Raw genomic sequence first — 20,010 nt, 5'->3', positions numbered from 1 at the left:
AAAGAACTCTGAGTACAGAACTTCCACCCAAAATCTGGTTTAAATCTCTCCTCTTCCAGTCTGAATAGAGCTGGGCACCCTGAGAAAGTGGGGTGAAGGTGTCTTTCAGTTATTCCCAGAAGCACTTGGAGCTGGACACCCAAACCATTGACAAGAATTTATGCATTGTGGTTGGGCTAAGGCACACCACGTCTCCTTGTGCATGAGGATTCCCACCAACTCCATACTTGGGTGGTCCTTGGGATGGGACACAGAGTTCCATAAGGAAAGAAAAACAGCTAGGAGAGGTCAGGACCTGGGTTGGGTGGACAGATGGGAAAAACGTAGGAACAAAAGCAGAAGTGGGATTCAAGGTGCCATCAACAAAGATATTTTATTATTTTTAAATTATTTTATTATTTATTATTATTATATTTTTACATTTTATTGATTTTATTATTAATAATGTTTTTATTGCTTTTTTATTATTGTTGGTTTTGTTGGTTGTATTATCATCTATAAATTTAGAGAGTTTCTTATTCAGTAATGAACTCATTTTCAGGGATTTTATTATTTACTATTTTGTTTTAAAGTTGAGTGTCCAGCACAGTGTCTGGGCTGGACTGTGGTGAATAAGAGAAGCAAAGATGTTCATGGGTGAAGGATCACATCATGAATTTCACATCCTTAACTTTATAGCCAAGCTATCAAACCCATCAGAATGATGGGACATTGCAGACTTCACTGTCTGCGCAGGAGTTTTAAGCAGTTTGGACCTGTGGGGGTGTGTGATATCCGGCTGGAAGTTTTTAGGCCAGGCAGGGTTTAGCTCAGCTCAGTTTGCAGCAACAAAAATATCTTCAGAGCAAAAATGTCTGGTCCTGTGAAAGAAATGGGGAGTGGGGACACTTTATTATATTTAGGGAGGACTTTGTCTTGGCTGCTCTCTTGGCAGTGTAATGCAATTCAGGATGGACTGTGTGGAGGAATTTGTGTTGGGATCCACCTCATCTCATTTCAGTGAACTCCATCCCAACTGGTCACATTCAGACCCCCTTACAACAGAATCATGGAATGGTTTGGATTGGAAATGAACTTTAAATGAACTTCTGGTCTTCTAGTGGTCTTCTAGTCCAACCTCCTGCAATGGTCAGGGACTTCTTCAACCACATCATGCTGCTCAGAGCCTCATCCAAGCTGACCTTGAAATGTTTCCTGAGATGGAAATTTCTCTGGATAACCTCATCTGGTTCTTAACCACTCCCATCACAAAAGATTTCTTCCTTAGAGCCAGTCCAAATCTCCCCTCTTTCAGTTTAAAACCATCACCCCTTGTCCTGTCCCTACACACCCTACAAACAAATCTGTTTCCGTCTGTCTTATTAAACTCCCTTTAAGGAGTTCATAGGTTTTAAGGAGTTGAAAGGCTTCAATAAGTTTTTCCCAGATCCTTCTATTTTCCATGCTAAATAACCCAAACTCTCACAGCTTTTCCTGATTGGAACAGTGCTCAATCCCTCTGAAGGAATCAGATGAGTGAAGCTTTTAGGATTCCTCCAGCATTAGAGCCTTTTTTATTGCACATATGAGAAAGGTTCAGGCTGTTTGCATGCTGGAAATCACAGGGTTTTTAGATTGGAAAAGACCTCGAAGATCCTCAAGCCCAACCTTTGACTGATGCCTGTCACCCATCACATGGCGCTAAGTGCCACATCCAGGCATTTCTTCAACACCTCCAGGGATGGTGACTCCTCCACATCCCGACCCTGCAATGTTCTTGCCCCAGAACCAGCTGAAAAAGGTGTGAACTGCCCACCTTGCTCTAAATTCTCACCCAGCTCTGAGTTTTACAGGCTCAACTCTTCTTTCTTGTCCTGAAATCCTGGGTGTCATCAGGCAGTGGCAGTGGTGGTGTCTGCCAGACTTGCTGGGGCTGCGGAGGGGGACGCTTGTCACTCACCTAGCAGGAAGGTGGCCCTCACAAAACAAAGATTTTTGCCATGACCTACATTGCCAACACCCACCCACCCAACGTGTGGGCTGTGTCTCCTCCTGGGGGAAGCCCAGAAGCCGCGTGGGGGTTTTATCCCAATTTGTTTTCACGTTGTCAGTGAGATAACGGAGACATCCTGGTGTGTCCTGCATGACAGAATCCTGCCAGCAATAGAGACTCCCACTGCTGATGGGAAAATATAATTTATTGGCAAGGCTGGCCACAGTTTTACAGATATTTGTGCTATTTCGTGGAAAGAATAATTTTATTTTAAGATTGTGTATCTGCCTCTAAGCCTGGGTATCTATAGCCCTCTCTACATACAATACTTGGCTGGCATTTCTCAAAGTCAGACATTTAATTAACAGAAGTTTGGGCTTTTTTAAATCCCTATGTGTTATCAGTTGCCAGCTTGTACCCTTCCATCTTAGGGAGTAAAGATGAAACCCCAGGCCCCTCCTCAGAGGTTTAATCATCAGGAGATTGGATTCCACATCCCTGGAAGTGTTCAAGGCCAGGCTGGAAAGGGTTTGGAGCAAGCTGGTTTACTGGAAGGTGTCCCTGCCCTTGGCAGGGGGTTGGAATGAGAGGATCTTTCAGGTCCTTTCCAATCCAAACAATTCTGAGCCCTTTGCTGTTATTTTTGTGTTGCTGGAACCAAGTGAAGGGCGAGGATGGACTCTCACTGCCCACATGACCCAGAAGGAAAGGACAATATCCCAGAATCCACAAAATCATCCCTACGTGTGGTGGGTCAGCTCCAAAAACACTACCTTGGTGAGGGTGTGGCCTGGAACCCCCCAGAAATATTCAGGTTTCACTCTTAGGCTTCACCACCCCTGAGAGATGCCAACAGCTGCTGTCCACATTCCCTGTCCTGTCCTAATGGACACAACAACCCCCTGCCACCCACTTCTGCTTGCATTAGGAAGGTGGGAAAATTATGGCCTTTCTGCCTCCTGGAGAGATTCTGGAGAAGAGAAAAAAAGGGTGGTTAAAAATAACCAGGCTGTGGATTTGCAGGCAAAACTGTGCAATTAGTTGGGGTCTGTTACTCAAGGCTGTGAGAACAGAGTGAAATGCAGCAGATGGGGGAAGACTCAGCAAACACAGAGTTTGTTGTCTTCAAAACTTTCCAACAACATCTTTTTTTTTTTTCCATTTTTTTCCCCTTTTCCCTCTGGCTGTTGCTTGATGAGCATAGTTATATGTTTGGAATAAATCTAAGGCCTAATAAATGCACAATTTGTCAACTGTTGGGAGTTTTTAGAGGTTGGTTTATCTTCCCTCTATCTTGTTAACCATCAGGAGAAGCCTTATTTGGATTATCACAGATCTTCACCCTTAACTTGGGGAAAAAAAATGCTAAAGGAGGCTAGATTAGATTAGATATTAAGAAGAAATTCCTCCCTATGGGGGCAGTGAGTCCTTGGTATGGAATTCCCAGGGAAGCTGTGGCTGCCCCATCCCTGGCAGGGTTCCAGGCCAGGCTGGATGGAGCTTGGAGCAGCCTGGGATGGTGGAAAATGTCTCTGCCTATGGCAGAGGAGTTGGGACGGGATGATCTTCCAGGTCCCTTCCAAACTAAACTGTTCCATTATTATCCAACTAGATTAAATTCCTTTACTAACAGAAATATAGGGTTTGGTGCTGAAATAATTTAAAAGTTCACTGAGGGCCAAACATTTTTTCCCTCTTCAATTTCCGATATATTAAATAAAAAAGAAGCCCTTTGCTTCATAACCTTGTAGTTAGACTTGTCTTCCTTTAAGTGGAAACCCTCAGTTCAAGCGTTTTCCATTTTTTAGGGAAGGGATGAGGCTTTGAAATCCTAAGAAATACAAAACCCACCCTTTTCCACCAGCTCTAGGACATTTCAGTGGGGGCAGCTCTCAGCCAGAGACAGAGGAGTAAAGAAGCCATAAAATAATCCAGGCAGCAATTGTGAGAGATAAAGATTATTCACAGATTTAATTATGCCAGTTAGCATAATCATCTTCAGGGACACAAACCTGTGGCTAAATCCCTGGAATCTCCCCCTCATGCAGCTCTTGGGCTGTTCATTGATCTCGAAGGAATTTTTTCATCAGGAAAAGCTGTTGATGTGTCAGGAGGTCTGACCACCCTCCCGAAAACCCCACGTAGCTCAGATTTTCAGCACCACAGACTTCCCAGAGCCGCGAGGAGACTGATGGAGGCTTCACCCCTCTAACACCAGGCTGGGATACAACACCCTTTAAATGTCAGATGAGCAGCAGCTCGCAGGTGGCTTTACCTCCCTCCCTGGGGACATTTCTGGGTCTCCTGACTCACAGGCAGTGCCCGGGGGGCTGCATCAGCCCCCTCCTCAGCGGGGGAAGGCAGGTGGGCCAGGCAGAGCCCCGGCCCCACGGGGAGAGAGATGCTTTTAGTTATCTCTGACTCATCCCTGGGCTGCCTTTGGAGAGTGGGAGTCGCTCTGCTATTTTCTGTGCACCGGCTCTGCTGGCTGTCATTTCCCACCTGGGGGACAACGGGTTTGAAAGCCAGAGTGCAGCATTTTGTGGCTGGAATTTTTTTTTTTTTTTTTTTTTTTTTTTTTTTGGTTTTTTTTCCTCCTCTCCTGATGAAGGGTGAAAGTTTGGTGCCTGTAGGAGAAGCTGGAAAATGGAAAAGGGGACAGGGGGAAGGAAAATGTTGTTTTGGGCATGGAAGGGATATCACTATTGTTTTACATCCAGACTGTCCAGAGGCATTATTGGCACCTGTTAACTTGACAAATATGTGGGGAAGGGGGAAAATGAGCCTTCCCTGCCTCCAAATCCTGGCTGGATGTTTGATCCAATGTCATTCCTGCCACACAGGACCCAGATAAGCTACCAAAAGTCAGGACCCAGACAAGCTACCAAAAGTCCCTTTAGGTCAATATTTCTATGCCTCAGAGCTGTCAATCTTCCCATCAAACTCGGTGTCACTTGGGTCCATTTCCTGCTGGATGCATTATCCGTGGAGAATCAATTGCATGGATTGGGGCTGGGTTATTGATGCCATTATCTTGTTTATGGCTTGTGGATGTTTCTGGACTCAAAGCAGTGCCCTTCTAACACCCAAGTCAAAGAAAAGTCGAATTATTCCCATATTTCAGATGTCAAAATGGAGATGGATCCACTCAGGGGTTTTGCCCCACCAGGCTTGTGTTGTTCACAGGACTTGATCCTGTTCTGTGTTCTCTGGGAATGGCATAAAATGGTTTTGCTTGGAAGGGGCCTTAAAGATCAACCTGTTTTAACTCTCCTGCCATGGGCAGGGACACCTTCCACTGTCCCAAGTTGCTCCAAGCCCTGTCCAACCTGGCCTTGAACACTTCCAAGCATGGGGCAGCCACAGCAGCAGCCTGTGCCAGGGCCTCACCACCTTCACAGGGAAGAATTTCTTCGTAATATTCCATCTAAATCTACACTCTCTCATCTTAAAGCCATCCCCCCTTGCCCTGTCACTCTTTGCCATTGCAAAAAGTCCCTTTCCAGCTTTCCTGTATCCCCTTTGAGGTACTGGAAGGCCACAGTAGGGTCTCCAGGATACCTGGTGAGCAGGTTCTGAAAGTTCTTCTCAGACAGGCGGAGGACTTGAACCTCATCTCGCCTAACTCCAAGAGCAAGATCCAATTTATATCCTCACGTGTCACCAGCAGCAAACTTTTTATAGGAGTAGTTTGGCTTAGCCAGAAGAGATTTTCAGACCTGGATCCTAAATGGAGACCTCCCAACAGCCTGGTGTGACCTACCTGGCTTCCAAACAGATTTGGAAGCTCATGCTTCCCTTTTCCCGACAGGTCCTATGGAGCACCTCCAGCTGGCAGTCTCAGATCTTGGCAGGGAATGTGTGTCTACCCAGGAAAGCTGATTGTGCATGGCTGGAGCTGCCAAATCCACAGCTGGGGCTTGGCCATGTGCAATAGTGGAATTTTTGAGGAGAAATCATGGGAAGCTGCAGCACACACCTATATTTGAAAGGGGTGAGTACCTGGAGGGGTTCCCCGAGGCTGGAAAAGCAATTCCCAGTGCTGAGACAGAGCTGCACACCAGGATTGGATTCAGAGCTGTGATATCCATGAAAACACAGAACCTCCATCCTCCACACACTTAATTGCCATGTGCCATAATTCTTTTCCATCTCTCATATCCAGGTTTTTCCTCCTTGTTAGAGATTACCTGGTTTTTTTATGGACAAATAATCAAGCTGAATAATTCACCCAGACGTAAAGCTGCATAAAGCTTTGATCCCACTCTTGAAGCAGCCACATCTAAGGGCAGGAGGGATTCTTGAGTGCTGCATCCAGCTCTGGGTTCCCAGCACAGGAAGGACATGGAGATGTTGGAGTGAGTCCAGAGGAGGCACCAAGGAGGTCAGAGGGATGGAACAGCTCTGCTGTGAGGGAAGGCCGAGGGAACTGTGATTGTTTGGCCTGGAAAAAAAGGCTTGGGGTGACTTAATTGTGGCCTTCCAGTACCTGAAGAAGCTGACAAGGAATGTGGAGAGGGAATATTTGCTAGAGCATGGATGGACAGGACATGTTTTCAGACTGAGAGTAGGTTTGGATTGGATATTAGGAAGAAATTCTTGACTGTGAGGGTGGGGAGGCCCTGGCACAGGGTGCCCAGAGAAGCTGTGGCTGCCTCATCCCTCAGGCTGGACAGAACTTGGAGCAACCTGGAGTAGTGGGAGGTGTCCCTGCCCATGGCAGGTGGTGGGAATGAGATGATCTTTGAGGTCCTTTCCAACCCAAACCATTCCATGTTTGTTTCTACTGTTTGATGCTTCTTGCATTGGAATGAAGCACGTGAGGGAACTGATGACCTTCAGCTGCAGGAAGTTGCTCTGGAGGGAGCTAAAGATGCTCCAGATTTTTTCTCCACCTCCATAGGTTCTCAAGCCTTGCAGGATCCTGGTGCAAACTTTGGGAAACTTTGTCATTTCTCTGCTTTCCTTCTGAGCTGAGGGAAACCAGAGAGTGTCACTTCTTGGAAGGTGTCCATTGCCTACATTCCCAGATTTATCCTCACTCTACACACGGATTTTGGAGTGCTTTGAATGAGGACCCTCTCCAGGTTCCCTCTGAAATCCCTGGAACAAGGAAAGCCTGGGAATGCTCAAGAAATGGAGCTGGATTTCCAAGCAGTGGCACAACCAAACAACATATTCCTTTTTCTTTGCAGTTTTGGGGACTTTGATTATAAGTCAAGTTGTTAAAAAATAACATTTAGAACATTTAAATGCAGAAAACTCTCTTATTTTTTACATTTACATTTAAGCACAAACTTACTCCCCAATCATTTCTAAATGGATTTCTTTTTAAGACAATTTAAGAGAGGGAAAATGAGGTGTTACTGGATGCATACTGGGGAGCACTTATTGGAGAGGCAGCAATGTACTGCAAATGTAACATAATTATATAGAAGATAGCAGGATGGCAGTGCTCTGAAATAAAAAAGTGCCAGCATTTGGAAAGAAGAGGGATCATTGGAAACAATTTATGTAGTTTAGAATGATTTAAGTGTAGTTAAACAATTGCACATTTTGGTGCAATGTATGACATAATAGTCCAAGAGAACTGAAAGGTTTTCAAGTCTCTTTTCCAAGTCAGCTTTCCAGCTGATGGTCCAACAGGGAAAGCTCTTATTTTTGGGGAGAGGCTGCTCTTGACTTGGTTTTCCTGACATTTGTTCTTTATTGCTTTGTTGTGCTGTCAGTCACACCATTCCAACACCGGAATGGATTTCCCAGAGAAGCTGCAGCTACCCCGTCCCTGGAAGTGTCCAAGGACAGGTTTGGATGGAATTTGGATCAACCTGGGACAGTGGAGGACTGAAATGAGGTGATCTTAAAGGCTCCTTCCAACCCAAACCATTCCTTGATTCTTCTTGGAGGAGTGTTGGGCAAACTGCTTTGAGTGGTGAAAGTTTGAAATCTCATCATGTTCCAACAGGTTTTGGGAAAATCTAAGCCTCAGCAGAGCTGAAGTAGCTCAGCTGGGAGAGCGTTAGACTGAAGATCTAAAGGTCCCTGGTTCAATCCCGGGCTTCAGCAGAGTTTTCCTGCACTTTTGTGTGCCCAGGGATGGGCTCTCCAGTAGAGAAGAGACCTGGACACCCAGGAGAGAGTCCAGCTAAGGGCCAGCAGCACTGGGAGGGACTGGAGGGGACAGGAGCATCTCTGCTGTGGGGAAAGGAGGAGAAACTGGGCCCAGTGGCCTTGAGAGAGTCTGGAGTTCCCCTTCTCAGACCTGGAGGTGGTCGGGGGCAAGGGGCTGTAGGTCCTGCTTGAGCAGGGCTTTGGAGCAGGGACCTCCTTGAAGTCCCTTTGGACCTCAACCAGCCTGAGCCTGTGAAAGAGGGACAGGGTTTTTACAATTCAAGTATTTTAGCAAAAATCGTGATAGAAAGGGATTTTTGTTCCTTCCACTGCCTGTTCCCAGTCCTGTGGCATGGACTACCCTGTAAATTGGTGGTAATATTGAGTCAAGGATGTGGGGGCTGCTTAGTCTGGAGTGAGCCAGAGGAAACCACAAAGATTATTCGAGAGATAGAGTTCCTTTCTTATGAGGAAAGACTTGGTTTACTCAGCCTGAAGAACAGAAGGCTCCAGGGAGACCTCAGAGCCCCTTCCAGTGTCTAAAGGGTCTCCAAGAGAGCTGGAGAGGAACTTTGGAAAGGGGCCTGGAATGTCAGGACAAGAGGGAATGGCTCCAAATTGACAGAGGGCAGCGTTAGATGGGATATTAGGAATAAATCGTCCCCTGTAAAGGTGGAGAGGCCTTGGTAAAGGTTGCCCAGAGTAGCTGTGCTGCCCCTGGATCCCTGGAAGTGTCCAAGGCCAGGTTGGACAGAGCTGGGAGCACCATGGGATAGTGGAATGTGTCCCTGCCCATGGTGGGGTTGCTGGAACTCAATGATCTTGAAGGCCCCTCCCAACCCAAACCATTCCATGATTTTATGACCCTTTGAGGCCAATCACTGGGGCCTGACCACCTCTGCCAGGCAGCATTCCAGGCTTTGAGCAGCACCAGCCACAGCTGCAGAGTCATCACTACCAGCAGAGCTCAGCTCCTTGCTAGAATTAATGATTTGAGTCGGCTTAATTAAAGATTTCTTGCCTTTGCCTTAAATGTTAATCCCTTCTCCAGCCATGGAATTTCACAGGGGATCTGTGAGCTCCCTTCTTGCCTCCAGTGGTGGTATTTTGTGTCAGTGAGGCACTGAAAGAGGGGCTGGATACTCCTCTCCCTTCACTGTTGCCCCCTCCCCAGAACAGCAGAAACAATGCTTTGGCATCACATTTCATAATTTTCTTCTTATGAGCCCTTGAAAACATCTTTATCGCAGTAAAAAAAAAAAAAAAAAAAAAAAAGAATCTTGAAATAACTTTTGAACTTCAGAGAAAAGGAAAAAGAGAAAACCTGGCTGAGACAGATTAAAACTCGTGATTCATCAAGGGTAGAGCTGAGATGAGACCTGAGAAAGACCTGCTCTACCCCCTGTAACACAACTCTGAAAAATAAAGGTGGCAGGGATGCGGCGGTGAGTGATACTGTCATGGAAAAATAGAGCTGAGTGCTGGGCAGACAGCACAGTCAGGGAATACGACAACCCCTGGAGACCAGGAGAGGCTTGGCTGCTCATTCCTACCACTCTCATGGTTATCCATGACTTGAAGTGGCTGCAGGGGGTTGCCAGGTGAGAACTTTTGAGATATTTGAGCTATTATCCCTTCTTTTGCAGAGCCACAGCGTGGATCCAGATGGATCTGAGCGTGGGTGTTGCAATGCAGAGAGAACTTGTCTCGCCCCTCATTTGCAAAATCTGCAACTAAGAAAACCCCCAGAGTCCTGGTGGCAGCCCCTCATTCCATCTCGTTTCCTGCTTGGCTCTCCATAATCCCAAAATCTGGGATCATTTCCTCTCCTCAGACAGACCGAGCGCCAAGAAGGACAAAAACACTTCAGGAGCTCCAGGGATTGCTGAGACTGGATTTGAACAGGAAATAGAACAAATTTCCCAGGGCAATCTCCTGCTTGGGAAAAGGGAGTGGATTGACGGAGGAATGGTCGTAAAGGCAGCAGAAAAGAGGGATTGACGTCAGAGCTCCTCATTTCCATTTCTACGTCACCTAGCAACACTCCACTTAAGGACTGAACTTCCGAGACGTGGATTCCCTGGGAATTTTCCCATTAGGTGGCACCACTGGCCTTGGGAAGGCTTTCATCTTCTCTGGCTCCATCCAGCCAGATACACCTAGATCCAAATGCATTGATCTCTCCCTCCCAAAAATTCAGAAACAGCTGAAAATGGATCAGATTTGTGAAGAGCTTAAAGTGCTGTGGGTTATTTGTTGCAACTAATTTGGAGAAAAACTTCTGATAGGACCCAGCCTATCTTTAATATAGATTCTGGAAAACCCCATAAAGAGACAAAACCTGGCTGCTCTTGGCATGAATTAAATGATCCTAAAGGTCCTTTCAAAACCCCCAAAAATTCTATGATTGGGTAAATTGTAAAGATTTGCCTTTTGGCCTCAGAGAAGTAGGTGAGATGAATCCCACCCCAGGAGCCTTTTCAAGATTGCTGTGTTTTACAGAAAAAATATCATGCCAGATCTTCTCTTGTGGTCTTTGCTCCCTGTCACATGGATGTGCCCACCTGGCCTTCCAGGAATTTGAAAATCATCTCTGCTGGTAATGCCAAACAGCTCACAGCTCCTCAGGGAAGAACAAAACTATTTCACAAAATTAGAGGCTCTTATGTTTTAAAATAGGCATTGGTCTGTTTTGATTTGCTTTCAAAGACAGAATCTTTGAAGAAAAATTAAGCCTGAAGCAAGTCCACAATCCAGACATTAAAAGCCCTTCAAAGCAAAGCTTTACATGTGAGTAAACACTTAGGATAGACTTCAAACTAATCAGCTAAGAAATCATCTGTGCAATTCTCACTTTCCTTCAGCATCCAAGTGTGGAAAAAAATACCAGGAAGAGTGTTCTGTTCCTAAATTCTGATCCAAGATGTACTTGTAAGATCCACACTCACTGAGCTGAAGACATTGCTCATTTAAAAATCTTCTTCAGGTAAAAATAACCTGCTCTGAACACACAGCCTTGGTTTGGGGATGATCTTGCAGAGGATGCAGTGCAAGATTTTTTTCCTCATCCTCTTTCATGGACAATAGGAAAAAGTTTCTGGTGTCAATGCCCAGCTTCCTTCTTCTTATGGATCCTGAGGTCCTGGTCTAGATGAGAGAGACACAACAGGAGAGACAAGGATGGCTCATTCCCACTTCAGGGCTGAGGCCTAATTACCATCCCATGGCTCCAATTAATTCCTGGACAACACTGTCGATCCCTCTCATATCAGCAGCTCTACCAGACACAAAATGGAATTGGTTTTTGGAATTGCTTTTGGGGCAATGTTGCCTGTTGGCTGTGGTCTTCATAACAAATCTTCCCGGATTTGTTACGTGCACCTTTTTTTTTTTTTTTTTGGCCCCATAGAGCTTTCAAACGCTGAATTTGGAATGTTTTAGGTCACATAGAGGAGACAATTTGTAAGTCAAGAAGCAGAAATTCTGCAGCACTGCTCAGCAGTCTGAAAATTCTCCACCTGCCAAGCAAAAAGATGCTGAGACCCTCAGCCACTCATGACCAGTTCCTCAGTGGCCATGGGTGGGATCACCATTGGGATCCAGTGCTGGAAGTGTTTTTGGAGAAAAAAAAAACCCTTGGGGAATGATCCTGATGTCTGGATATTTCAAGAGATTCTGTAGCCTAGTTTGGGAGCCTGAGATATCAGGAGCTGTTATCTAATAAATCTCAGTGAGGAAGTATCAGCTGCTGACAAGCTGAACATTCAAACCCAGATTAAATATATTTCTGACACCTTTTGCTACCAGATTTTTAACAGACATGGAAAACTTGCTGCGCATTCCATATATGTATTTTGGGAAGATGTGAATTTGAAGCTGGTGAAAGATGGGAGATTGTCCTGGGAGAGAATAATTTTCAGGATAAGTTGGTGGGCTGGGCAAACATCTCCCGTATCACTGCATGAAGATGCCTGGTTCCCGTTTCTTAGGTGGAGAGAGACAGATTGATGTGAAAAGATTAGCCAGGCTCCATGGATAATTCCAGATCCTTCCGTGGGCTCTGTGAAAAGGTGTCAGGAAATTCTGTTCACTGCTACTGCTCCTGGCTGGTTCCCAGATCAGGGCTGCTGTTTAATTCCAGATTTAGCCGTGTTTTATCACAGAATGCCAGAATGTTTCAGGCTGGGAAGGACCTTAAAGATCATCTCTTTCCAATCCCCTGGCATGGGCAGGGACACTTTCCACTGTCCCAGGTTTCTCCAAGCACCATCCAACCTGGCCTTGAACACTTCCATGTGTCTTGAGTCATTACTTTTGATCTCAGTCTGTCTCTATCCTGTTCCCTGAAACAATTCTTTGATTCCCAAGATAAAGTCAACCAAAGGCTGCCTGAAAAGGCTGAAAGGCCATTGTATTTCAACAGATTTTGGGAAAACCTGAGCCTCAGCAGAGCTGAAGTAGCTCAGCTGGGAGAGCGTTAGACTGAAGATCTAAAGGTCCCTGGTTCAATCCCGGGCTTCAGCAGAGTTTTCCTGCACTTTTGCGTGCCCAGGGATGGGCTCTCCAATACAAGAGAGACCTGGACATCTAGGAGAGATCCATCCAAGGGCCAGGAAGGCGATCAAAGAATCACAGAATGGGTCAGGCTGGAAGGGACCACAGTGGGGTCATCTTGTCCAACCTCCCTGCTCAAGCAGGGTCATCCCAGAGCACATGGATTGTGTCCAGAGGGTTCTGGAATATCTCCAGTGAGGGAGACTCCATGCCCTCTCTGATCTCTGCTCAGGGCTTGGTCACTGCACAGGGAAGAAGTTCTGCCTCATGTCCAGGTGGAACTTCCTGGGATCAGTTCCTGCCTGTTGCTCTGGTGCCATTGCTGGGCCCCCCAGAGCAGAGCCTGGGCCCTGCTCGGAGCCCTCCCTGCAGACAGGGACACACAGGGATGAGCTCCCCTCTCAGCTGTGTCTCCTCTCGGGGCTGAACAGCCCCAGTTGAACATAAACAAAGGACTGGAGCCTCTTTCTTATCAGGAGAGGATGAGAAGGATTGGTTGCCCTGAGAGGTTGTGGAGTTTCCATTCTGAGAAATTTTAAAATGCCACCTAACTGTGGCCCTGGTGACTGGCTCTGGTTGGCCCTGCTGTAGCAGAGACTTGTGCTAGAAGATTGCCAGAAATCTCCTCCAACTCTTCAGCAAGTAGAGGACAAAGATAAATTTTATGTGTAGGGCAAGGAAAAGCCAGGCCAATGTCATCCTCAGGTTTTTCCACCAGCAGTGTCCACCTGGCCAATCTGCACAATCATCCTGGCTGACCAACCAGCCAACAAAGAGCTGGGATAAAGATTAGGGTGTCAGAAGAACCCGACCTACAAATGAATAAAAGCTAATTTAAACACTCCTACTTTTAAAATATTATCAAGGTAAAGTTCTCCTCTTTCTATTTTTTTTTCCTTTTTTTTTGAGTCAAAAAAATAGCTGTAATAGCATAAAGAGACTCCTTCAAACTGAACTCCTCACCCTCTCTGAAATCCCGGTGCCTGTCATCTGCTGCAGGATCTGCAGCGCGGCATCACACCCAAAGCCCCCAAATAAACTTCTGCTCTCGTTCCAGGCACCATCTGTGTCCCATTTCTGCAGCGCCTGGCAGAGATTGCTTCCCTTCTATGGAATGTTCCTTCCCCTTGCCGAGCTGCAGACTTCGGAGGTGGGGAAGTCGGTGGGTGGAACGGATCCCAGCTCCGTGCGCTGCGCTGTGAGAGCGTCCTTGGGTGGTGGGGTGATTTTGGTGCTTGTCCCTGGTCAAGATGGCCCCAAATCAGGTTCCAGAGCAGCCCAAAGAAGAGGTAAAGACAACACTTGGTTATGGAGCTGCCAGAAATGGGAGAGGCTTCACTGCGGTGTTGGGTGTTGATGAGGGTGGGAGTGGTGAGGTGAGGAAGAGCCAAGTTGGGGATAATCATGGACCGGTCCAAATTGCGCTGGAGCACGTGACTGCTCTGGGTCAGAGTCACAGAACCACAGAATCACAGATCCATGGAATAACCTGACTTGGAACAGACCCCCAAGGATCATCAAGTCCAACTCCTGGCACTGCACAGGACACCCCAACAATCCCACCTTGTGCCCAAGAGTGTTGTCCAAGCACCCCCTGACCTCTGTCAGGCTGGTTTTGTGACCACTGCCCTGGGGAGCTGTTCCAGTACCCAAACACCCTCTGGGGGAAGAACTTTGTCCTGAAATCCAACCTAAACCTCCCCTGACACAGCTTCAGGCCATTCCCTCGAGTCCAGTCACTGGTCACCACAGGGCAGAGATCAGTGCCCACCCCTCCTCTTCCTCTCAGGACGAAGTTTTAGACTGTGATGGGGTCTCCCCTCATTCTCCTCTTCTCCAGCCGAACAAACCAAGAGCCCTCAGGTGCTCCTCACACGGCTTCCCCAGATGGTGTTCACAGTCTTGTCTTCCTCTTATGCAAATAAATTGAGTTTTAATGCATAATTCAGGCAGCTGCAACCCAAACAGATAATGAAGAGCCTTGCCTTAGGCTCTCCACCAAACCAGCTGAATCTCTGCCTATCCCTGTGCCTCAGTTTCCCTCTCTGCAGCTCTGACAGTTCCCTTCCCTTCCCTTCCTGAAGAATGGGAAGAGTCAGCTTGCAGGTGAAAATACTCTGTGTTCCTGGGTTGTTTTGTTGTGTTATCCCAGCACGTGTCCCCGGGGATGATGCTGGATTACTCATACACCTCTCAAGTCCTCTGCTTCTCTAATTCCTTTTATTTGCAAGAATTAGGAACAGTCATGCTATCCAGGAAAACACAGCCCTCACAATGCCAGCATCGGCGTCACGGAGCTGTGCTTGGCAGGCTGTTCCTGAGAAACTCCTGGGACTTTCAGGTGGATTCACCTCCAAGTGGGGCGGAAATGGGGAGGAGGGAGTGATTAGAAAGGAGACAACAGATTGTCTCAGAACACTGCAAGATGAGGTAAATAACAAGGAAACTGTGTGGGAAATCAGGTGATTCAGAATCCTGGGTCACCTTTGATACAGAACTTTTCAAATGGCCAGGAGAGACTTTGGGATCTATCTGGAAAGGGAGAGGCTACTGGAGATAAGAAAAACTTGGAATATTTCGCCTGTCATGGCAGAGGTTAGCCAGGGAGGATGGACACGGAAGGGATCTGTTGTCTCCTGGGAGTGACAGCAGAGCCCTTCGAACAGGAGTGGGAATAACTCGTAACACATTCCAGAGCCCTGCCGTGCTCTGTCTGTGCCTCCCACCCACCTGCCAGGAGGAGCCGGGAGGGAAAAGTTCACCTGGAAGGGAAAACCAGCTGTCCCTGGAGGAGGTGAGAGAGGAGGATCCTGTGAAATGCCATGGCTGTGTTCTGTGGAGCTTTCTGAACCTGATCTGGGTGCACGAAAGCTGGGCAGGTGGTGAGGGGGACAAAGGGTTCAAAGAGGTGTCCTAACATCTCTAACAATTTAGTCCAGAAAGTTTGGCTCATTTGGATTAATGAATTTCTTGCATATTCCTCAGGAAGTCTTTCTCTCACATTTTCAAACACTGTTTAATTTGCTGCAGTGTGTGAGACTGACTTTTAACAATTTATCTTGACAGCTGCCAGCCCTGGAATGGGACAAATTCCTCAGCCCTGCTGGAGGGTTGATACAGATTTATCTGTGCTGCAGATGGCTGTAGGCACACTTGCAGGTGTTTGTGGGGATTTGGCTCCTTCTCCTGACATCTCCTATCTAATTGCTTTCTTTTTTTTATTTTTTATTAGTTTATATATTCCATCTCCTCCAAGAGGGGATGTTTGACCCATGTGAGAAGTCATGGCTCACTTCCCTCAGCTGAGCTGAGGCTCTCAAAAGTCTCTCTGGCCCCTGATTCATACAATCACAGAATCAGACTTTGGGTTAGAAAATACCTTAAAGATCATCCAGCTCCAACACCCCGTGGAAAGAGGCAACTTCCACTTGACCAGGTCACTCAGAACCCCTTCTACTCCTTTGGATTCTCCATCAACCTGTGCACAAGCTGACAAATCATATTTCTGGACATATTTTCTCTTGTTGTCAGGTCCTGCTCCTCTGTAAAATAATTTTTAGGAAGGTCCTTGCATCAAGCTCCGGGCTCCAGCATCTTGTGTCATTGTGTTTCCATAGTAGGAACCTTTACAGAGCTGGCAGGAAAAATATTTTCTATACTATTGCTATTTTCTACATTATTTCTATTTTTTTATATTGGCCTTTCCAAGGCAGACACTAAGGAGACCTGGGACAACAATCCCTGTACAGGGAATTCACTGAAGGGTTGGACTTGATCTTTGTAAGTCCCTTTCAACTCAAAATATTCTGTGATTTTGTGAAATATGCAGAGCTATCCAAGGCCTGGACATTTTGCTGGATGACCACAGGCCATCCATAAACTTGGGCCGAGGTTCTGTGCAGCTCCCTCACCTTTACCCCAAAATTATCAGGCAGCTGAGAGGTGTTATTCTGGTTTTTTAGGGAAATCTGACCCCACTACTCCAAACCCTGAGCTAACAAGTTTTTCCCCAGAGAAGAACCAAAACTGCAAAGGTACTAAGTTTTGCATCTACTGTTTATATTGAGAGGCTGGAGAAAAAACCAAAAAGAAAAATATAAAAGCAGCTCAGCTTAGAAAATTCAGCTCCAAGTTTAAAGTTAGAGGTGATAATCTGAGCCCTTAAGAGCTAAAAATCCTTGGGCTGAAAGAAAAAAAAAAAGTACCCTCAGTGGATTTTTCAAGGCTTCTACACCTGGTTTTATGTACATCTGCTCTTGGTTTTTATTTAAAGGATTGGCTGCAAGAGTAGGGAGCTTGCAGGGCAAATCTGGAGCCAAGGGAAAATCTGAGCTCTGCTTTTGGAAGCTTTCACGTGGCTGCAAACCCAACTTCCCTCAGCACACCCATGGCCACCCTTCTTTAGAGGAGTGACTTCAAAACCAGCAGCTGATGGAGCTCAGCCCAAGGAACAAAAAAGCTGCTGCCATTTTCTATGCAGATTTTATGTTTTTCCAAAGCCCGTTTCACTTCTCCTCCTCCTCCTCCTTAAAATTCTCCTTCTCTCGCTCGTCCTGTGGAGGTGCCAAAGCCTCCTCCATCAATTTGTGAGATCTTCTGCTTGAAAACTGGAGCAGAGAATCACCCACGGAACCAGGCTGGCATGAAAATACCGGAGGCAGAGGCTCTGATGAGAAACGACTCGAGGAGTTTCCCCGTGTCAGGGTGGAAGAAATGGGAACGTGGAATCAACTCCACCGAAATTCCTGGGGGATGGGATACCTGCCCAGCATCTTCTGACCACAGACGGGGATATGGCTCATTATGAAGACATTTTTTCATTTCCTCCTACCGTCTTTTAATTCATAATTTTATCTTTTTGCTGCTTGTCTGGGACTTGAAGTGTACCCAAATCTGCTGTATTTTTTCCCCATGGAAAAAAAAATACCAATACAACAGGTCAAGCTTTCTCCTGAACATTTCCAACTGCTTGCAATGAGGGATTAGAAGGCAAAATTGAATTTCCAAAGCAAAAGAGACGTTTCCAACCCATGTGAACAGGTCAAGGAGGTTAAAAAGCTGATCTAGGCGTAGTTTAAAGCCTTACATGCTGTAAGGTTATTAAAATCACTTCTCTTCTGGATCCTCATATTTTTTCCATTAAATACTTCCCCGAATTTGCGGAGTTTTGCCAAGGATGTTTTCTGTGCTGTAGATACTTGCTAGGAACCAAACTGAAATCCACCCACCTTTCTGCATGGAATTTCAAACTCTCCCCAAGCTGTCACATCCTGGATGCTCCCAGAAGTTGCCAGAAGAGTTTTTACTCCTGTCCCAGCCTGAATCCCACCCTGGGCAGGGGAATAAAAAAAATCTCTATATCTAATAAGTGACAGCAAGAAGCTCCACAATCCTATTTCTCTCTGTTTTTCTGAGCACAATTTGCATATTTAAATAACCTATTTCCCCTTGGAATGAGCAGTGCTTTACATTCTCTCCTTTTCCTCCACTTGCATCCTTCAGTCACAAATAAAATTAGGTTTTGCTATTCAAACCTAAGAGAAAGAAGAACCCAAACCCCCAAAAGTTAACGGCCCCATTAATGACCTAAATTGTATTTAATTAATCAGCCACGCATGGTAAAGCCAAGACCCTTTAAAGGCATTTTGACTGTCTGTTTACTTCAGTACCTATGAGGAACCGAGCTGGGTCCAAAAAGTATTTTTTATTCTCCAGTTTTAATGCTTGGTATTCAGAGCAAGTCCTGGACAGTTTCTGCCTTTGAATGTTTGTCTTTTCTGGGCTTTTTTTGGGGGGGGATTGTTTGGGTTTTTTTGGTTTGGTTTGGTTTTTGGTTTTTGGTGGGGTTTTTTTTTGTTTGTTTGGGTTTTTTGTTTGTTTGTTTGTTTGGGTTTTTGTGGGGTTTTTTTATTTTGTTTTGCTTTGTTTTAATTTTGGGGTGGTTTTTTGCACAGCACATGCCCATTTAAGACAGACTTTAGACAGTGACAGAAATCCTAACTCAAATTTTTCTGGGGTTTTGTTGGATGACCTGAGTGAAAGAACCATTCTGATGTTCACATAGAATAGATCATAGAATCCTGGAATGGTCTGGGTTGGAAGGGACCTCAAAGACCATCCAGTTCCAAACCCCTGCCATGGGCAGGGACACCTTCCACTGTCCCAGGTTGCTCCAAGCTCTGTCCAACATGGCCTTGGACACTTCCAGGGATGGAGCAGCCACAGCTTCTCTGGAAAACCTGTGCCAGGGTCTCATCACCCTCATAGGGACTCTACTCTAGAGGGTTCAGGGTCAGCTCCTAGGTCACGGAATTCTTCCTGAGGCTCCCTGGGGCAAAACTTCTCAGCAGCAAAAACCTTGTTTTTACTGGGTTCCTCATGACAAGAATGACAATGAGGGGCTGGAGAGTGTCCAGGGAAGGGAACAGAGATGGGGAAGGGTCTGGAGCATTCCCAGTCTGTGTATTCCCAGGATCCCTCTGGAGTCATTCAGAATATTTGGTGCCTCAGACCTTGACTCAGCCTTCAGCCACCAAAACACTGGGGCCAACCTGAGCTGCTCAGAGGGGATGAGAGAGGGCAAAGCTGAGCTTAACCTGCTGTCAGAGGGTCTGGATGGCAGCTCCTGCCTCCCACTGCTGGATCCTTCTCCTGGTGCGAGCAGGGGTGGGCTGCATCCCCCAAAAGTGGGAGTTCCCTCCCGTGTTCCCAGCACAGCTCCGAGAGCTCCCTTAATGCCTTTGTGCCTGCAGCAGTAATCTCAGGATTATTGCTCCCAAGGCATGCAAATAATAATCCTCTCTTTTCCCTCATCTTGTAGCTGCCATGTAATTTAGAAAATTAATCTGCAGGGCTGGCAGTGTCTTTTCTTGTCCGCATGTGCTGCCTCTGCCACGGTGAGATCCCTCTGGCATATCCCAGATTTCCCAAGGATTCTGGAGAACTTTGCTCAGTTTTCTGAAACTGAGACACGGATAAGGGAATTGCCTTTTCCTGTGCCAGCCATTGGCAGAACAAGGGACAAAGCAGGCATGCAATTAACCCATGTATTAAAGTAGCTCTGAGCAACCTGGTAGATGGGAAGGTGCCCCTGACTGTGACAGAGGGCTGGAATAATGTGATATTTCCGGTCCCTTGCAACCCAAACCATTCTATGATTCAATGAAAAAGAAAGCAAAAGCAAAATCACTCTGTGGGAATGCAAACGGTCACAAAAACAATCAGCAAAACCCAAATTTCCTGGGGTTTATGTGAGCCTTTATTTTTTTTTTCCTGAAGTAAAAGATTTTAACCTCCTGCTGAGAGTTTCCAATGTATTTATCTGTCTGGTCTTTCCACTCAGGCTTCTCATCTCACCAGCAGAGAGATGCAGT

General features: G+C 46.3%; 1 long non-coding RNA gene and 2 other non-coding genes across 3 annotated transcripts in view; 2 read left to right on the top strand and 1 right to left on the bottom strand.

Annotated features, from left to right (window-relative positions):
- Window positions 1-20,010, bottom strand: part of LOC140682490 (uncharacterized) — a 52,576-nt gene that overhangs the window by 20,966 nt on the left and 11,600 nt on the right. The gene's annotated exons all lie outside the window — the stretch shown is intronic.
- On the top strand, window positions 7,966-8,038 carry TRNAF-GAA (transfer RNA phenylalanine (anticodon GAA)). Its single transcript has one exon. It is a non-coding gene; the product is annotated as a tRNA-Phe (tRNA).
- Window positions 12,535-12,607, top strand: TRNAF-GAA (transfer RNA phenylalanine (anticodon GAA)). The gene has a single exon. It is a non-coding gene; the product is annotated as a tRNA-Phe (tRNA).

Source organism: Taeniopygia guttata, chromosome 2 (genome assembly GCF_048771995.1).
Source record: "Taeniopygia guttata chromosome 2, bTaeGut7.mat, whole genome shotgun sequence".
In the NCBI taxonomy this organism is placed as follows: Eukaryota; Metazoa; Chordata; class Aves; order Passeriformes; family Estrildidae; genus Taeniopygia; species Taeniopygia guttata.
The sequence above is the reverse complement of the archived record's forward strand: the minus strand, read 5'-3'. Positions and strand labels throughout refer to the sequence as shown.